We start from the raw sequence: 5,544 nt of genomic DNA on the forward strand, positions 1-5,544 counted from the left end.
CAGGGTTAGTGAGTCCAGCCTTGTGTAGTCTGTAAACCCTTGATGCCCAGCCACATACACCAGTGTTCGTTTCCCAGGGTTAGTGAGTCAAGCCTTGTGTAGTCTGTAAACCCTTGATGCCCAGCCACATACACCAGTGTTCGTTTCCCAGGGTTAGTGAGTCCAGCCTTGTGTAGTCTGTAAACCCTTGATGCCCAGCCACATACACCAGTGTTCGTTTCCCAGGGTTAGTGAGTCCAGCCTTGTGTAGTCTGTAAACCCTTGATGCCCAGCCACATATACCATTGTTCGTTTCCCAGGGTTAGTGAGTCAAGCCTTGAGTAGTCTGTAAACCCTTGATGCCCAGCCACATACATCAGTGTTCGTTTCCCAGGGTGAGTGAGTCCAGCCTTGTGTAGTCTGTGTAGTCTGCCCAGCCTTGTGTAGTCTGTAAACCCTTGATGCCCAGCCACATACACCAGTGTTCGTTTCCCAGGGTTAGTGAGTCCAGCCTTGTGTAGTCTGTAAACCCTTGATGCCCAGCCACATACACCAGTGTTCGTTTCCCAGGGTTAGTGAGTCCAGCCTTGTGTAGTCTGTAAACCCTTGATGCCCAGCCACATACACCAGTGTTCGTTTCCCAGGGTGAGTGAGTCCAGCCTTGTGTAGTCTGTAAACCCTTGATGCCCAGCCACATACACCAGTGTTCGTTTCCCAGGGTTAGTGAGTCCAGCCTTGTGTAGTCTGTAAACCCTTGATGCCCAGCCACATACACCAGTGTTCGTTTCCCAGGGTTAGTGAGTCCAGCCTTGTGTAGTCTGTAAACCCTTGATGCCCAGCCACATACACCAGTGTTCGTTTCCCGGGGTTAGTGAGTCCAGCCTTGTGTAGTCTGTAAACCCTTGATGCCCAGCCACATACACCAGTGTTCGTTTCCCGGGGTTAGTGAGTCCAGCCTTGTGTAGTCTGTAAACCCTTGATGCCCAGCCACATACACCAGTGTTCGTTTCCCAGGGTGAGTGAGTCTGAACCGAAGGGCACAGAAACAATACAGCAGACAGATCGAATAGACCTGCGAGTTAACCTCAATACACAGAGGCGGTGAGTACCTGGAGTGAGCTGTTCAGTGTTTGCATCACTGGTTATCTACCTCGGGTTCAGTATCCTCAACGTGTTTGGAAATTCACACTCACTGTCGCCTGTCTGTGAGCAGCTGAAAATTAAAAAAACACTCAAGATGCTTGAGACCTGAAATCAAATCAAAAAAATGTTCAAAGCCATTTCAATTCAGGGTGTTGGACCTGAAAAATCATCTTTCCACAGATGATCTTTATCTGTTGAATATTCATTTCGTTTTCAGCTTTTTAGTACATTGCTTTGGAAGGGGTTAAGTCTCTTGGGAAGCGAAGTTGAGTGGAATTGGGAAATTGGGTTGAAAACTATCAGGTTGAATCTGTGTTGATGCCACCCAATGTGGAAAATGGGAAAGATGTCCTAAACTCTCAGTGTGGGCTGTGACCCAGTAAGGTGGGGTCCCGGGATAGATGCCACTAATTTTTTAACCAGATAAAATTAATTCGGGGATCAAGTTTCCTGGGTTTATGAAATGATCAGTTAGAATTTCTGTTTTGTGCTTAGATATTTGACTCTATAGTTCCTTTGGAAGAAAAGCAGGGAATTGAATTTCCAATTCTGTCCCTCACAGGGTGAGCCTGTGATTAAACATGTAGTTTTGTGTTTGCACCGGTAGAAATAGAACAGAGTTTCAGAATTCAATTCACATTTGGAAATTCCCCCTCACTCCCACCTATCTGCCACTGGGAGTCAAAGTGAAACTCAAGATGCTGGAGATAGAACAGAACATGGAACAGTGCATCACAGGAACAGGTGCTTCAGCCACAATGGTGTGCTAAACCAGTTAAAAAAGAAATCAAGCCCCCCCCCAAAAAATAACTAATCGGTCCGTCTTACACAATATCCATATCCTCTCGATCTTCCTCACACCCATGTGTCTTCAAAGACTCCGATGTATTGTCTTCTACCACCACAACAGGCAGCTCATTCCATGTATTCACCACTCCCTCCCTGAGTAAAACAACTTACCCTCACATTCCATTTGCATCTACTCCCTCACACCTTCATTGCATGTCCTCTGGTATTAGACATTTCTAACCACTGAAAAGATACTCCCTGACTACTCTGTCAATGTCTTTCACAATCTTACAAACCTCTAACAGATTTCTCCTCAGTCTCTGCTGCTCCAAAGTAAACAACACAGGATTTCCAGTAAAAACTGGGTAATATTTGTAACCATTCTGACAAAAGGTCAGGAAACCGAATTGTTAACTTGGTCCTCTCCCCACGGCAGTTCCTTACCTGCTGAGCATTTCCAGTTATTCCAGTTTCTCTTTATTACATTCACTCTGGAACATGTTAAATTTCCTGTGAATGGAGCAGTGCAGCTGCGCTCGTTTTGTGATAGTAGGACAGTAATGAAATCAGATCTTTTCCCTGTAAATTATCCTGGTACCGGTTATCTGTCCTTTTAATCCTGGACATCTGTTCAGTACAATTGTTGATAACAAGGTTCACAAAATAAGCCAGGAAATGATGAGCTTTATGCATGTGGGGCATGTTATAGCCCTGGGGCCTGTGTTCAGTAGAGTTCAGAAGGATGGTGGTTGTGGTGGGGGGTGGGGGGTGGGAGTAATTATTTATACCTATTAAATAACAACAAGCCTGGATACATTGGGAATGGAGAGGATGTCTTGATTAGGCGGAGTGTCTGGGATCTGAGTGCAGCCTCAGAATAAAGAAGCTTCACTATGAAACTGAGACGAGACCAATTACTTCAGCCAAATGTTGGTTGATCTGTGGAATTCGATGCCACAGAGTGTGGTGGAGGCTATCGTTGGGTACATTCATGTTCTGATTTGCGAAATAGGTTGCGTACTATCGCAGGGAAGCAAGAATACGGGGTTGGAAAAATAATCCCCCATGATTGGTTATTGAGCAGACTAGAATGACCAAATCACTTAATTCTACTCCTATGTATTATGACTTGTATCTTACACCATGACTGAGCCCCGGTATGTGTATCCCATCACAAACAAGAGAAAATCGTCAGATGCTGCGAAGCAACACACACAAAATGCTAGAGGAACTCAGCAGGCGAGGCAGCATCTATGGAGAGAGTCGAGTTGACGTACAGATGCTGCCTGTCCTGATGAGTTCCACCAGCATTGTGTATGTGTTCCCTTGTATCCCTTGTTAGGTTTTGTAAACTGTGAGGGACAGTTCCAGATTTCTTCACTCGGATCATTATATATGCATTCAAGATTTAAATTTCAGTTTAATGCTTGGTTCTCCTTTGTGTTGTTAACGTGCTTCATCGTCTCTCTGGTTAAAGTTAGACCTACAGTGAGAGATTTACTGGAAGAAAAGCCCACAACTGGAAAGAAATCACAACTAAAGACGAGGGAAGATCAACGTGAACCAGCCCGAGTGCTGAGAGCATCAACTGGAGAGGACCCATCTGACTCAGAGTTTCCATTGATTCAGTCAGGAGAAAATTTGGTGAGTCTCATTTATTCAAACACCGGTCCTTCAGACATTACATATCTGTACCAAGGAAGGTAGGAAATAGCTGGAGAGGGAGTGAATACATGTAGAAGTGCCAGTTATGTCAGTTGGAATCACTCCAGATTTGCTAATTGCTGTCAGCATCCCAGCTCTGTGAAGCCACACACATTCCCTCACATTGCTTGCTCATTTCAAACTCTTATCAGTTCTGTTGTTTCGTTGCTTGGCTGTGTTAGGTGGCAATCATCTCAAAATGCGTTGAGAATTTTCTCCCTTTATGAGACCCGCAGCGCTTCCTGCTGTAGTGATTGCAGAAATGTGGAATTACCATGAACTGCAGCAACATGTCATTGACTCCTCTGTCTATTGCAAGCTGCAATGATACACTTGCCCTCGAGTATATCGTCGTGCAAGCCTCTGCTAAGAGCAAACCCTCTTGAAGCCAAATGTTCCAGCACCACATTTCATTCAGTCCTAACTAGCAAATGGCAACCAATAATTTATATTTACATAGCCTGGCGACATCAAGTAGTCTTCTTCCAATAAATTGCCAGAACCTATGAACCTGTGCTTAAACAGAACTAGGTTTTGCAATGTTCCCTTTTGACCCGGTACCAAAGTCACAGGTAATACCTTTACTTGACATGAACGAATGCCCTTGCAACCGGAATTGCTTTAAATTCAGTCATTTTTTGCTGGGAGGCAGCGTGTTGGGTCAGATGATGAAGGAGATGATATTAAGGTAGATGCAATGTTCAGAAAGACTGTGGAAGTATTGACTGTGGAAAGGGCATCGTGCAGTGAAAAGCAGCAACAGTTTCCCCTCTCCACTCCCTCTTTCAACCTCCCATTTTATTTTTGCTGGAGTTAATCGGGGGAGTTAGGAACTCGTTCTACTCACTGACCAGTGAAAGAAAAGCCTTTGTTTCCATTCGAAGCCCAGCTTCATAAAAAGTGGGATTGAAGTGTTATCGAGATGAACATGGGGCAATTCGTAACGAAAGTTTAAATCAGATCATCAGCAGTTTTGAAGGACCGAGTGGTCCACTTATGCATTTTGTGTGTTGATTAGACAAGTTCTGACAGCTTAATTAGTGTAACACAATATAACATCAGCAAACTAATTATATTGTGGAACTGACAAGAAACATTACATTGATTAAGTATATACATGGGGATTGGTGTATTAATGTTGTACCCCAGCAGGTTGCGGATTGACCATGACTCATTCGGTGAGCTGGCCAGCACGGTACGGGACCAAGGGACGCGCTCCCCGTTCCCTGTTACTGACTCTACAGTCTCCTCATCTACCGAGTGCACCAGCCCACTGCTCATGCGTCTCACGGAGCGCCATCACGCTTGCGCTCCCGTGCTGACATTTAGACGATTTAAGCATGCTGCGCGTGCCCGGTATCTCATGTGAAGTGATGTGAGATTTACTTATCCCTCACTGGTGACAGCAAATGCCAATTTAGCATACCAACCAACGGGAATATGGGTTTCGTCATTAAGGAGTTTCCTCCCTGGACCCCACCACGCGTTTCCTAACCTGACTCCCGGGAAAGATCCAACAAGCTCGTTTTTTTAATGCTGCTCTTCCTCTCCAAGGAGTTAGCGGAGCTGCAATGGCGACAGTGGGAGTACAGGGGGTTTATTTCCTCTGAAGTAGCGAGGATAAAGAAGGCTTCAGTATATTTGTAGCAGACACCGGTAAAGTGTTAACCTACAAGTGCGGTGTTGAGTGATTTTGTGAACAAGTCACGATCTTACTATCTGACACGGTGGGCTGGAGGGACCCAGCGGATGCCTTTTGTTTGAGGTGTCTGGGTTTAAACAACAGAGTAAACAGACCCACCTTGGGCCAGCAGGCTCACCAAGGGGGTGTTATGGGGACGGATGCTTGGTGCATGGTTGCTCCCTGTCTGCATTAGCGATTTATCTGAGGAATAAAATGCAACAATAAGTCTGTTATTGACTGAAAAC

This window comes from Hypanus sabinus, unplaced genomic scaffold, assembly GCF_030144855.1.
Source record: "Hypanus sabinus isolate sHypSab1 unplaced genomic scaffold, sHypSab1.hap1 scaffold_2135, whole genome shotgun sequence".
In the NCBI taxonomy this organism is placed as follows: domain Eukaryota; kingdom Metazoa; phylum Chordata; class Chondrichthyes; order Myliobatiformes; family Dasyatidae; genus Hypanus; species Hypanus sabinus.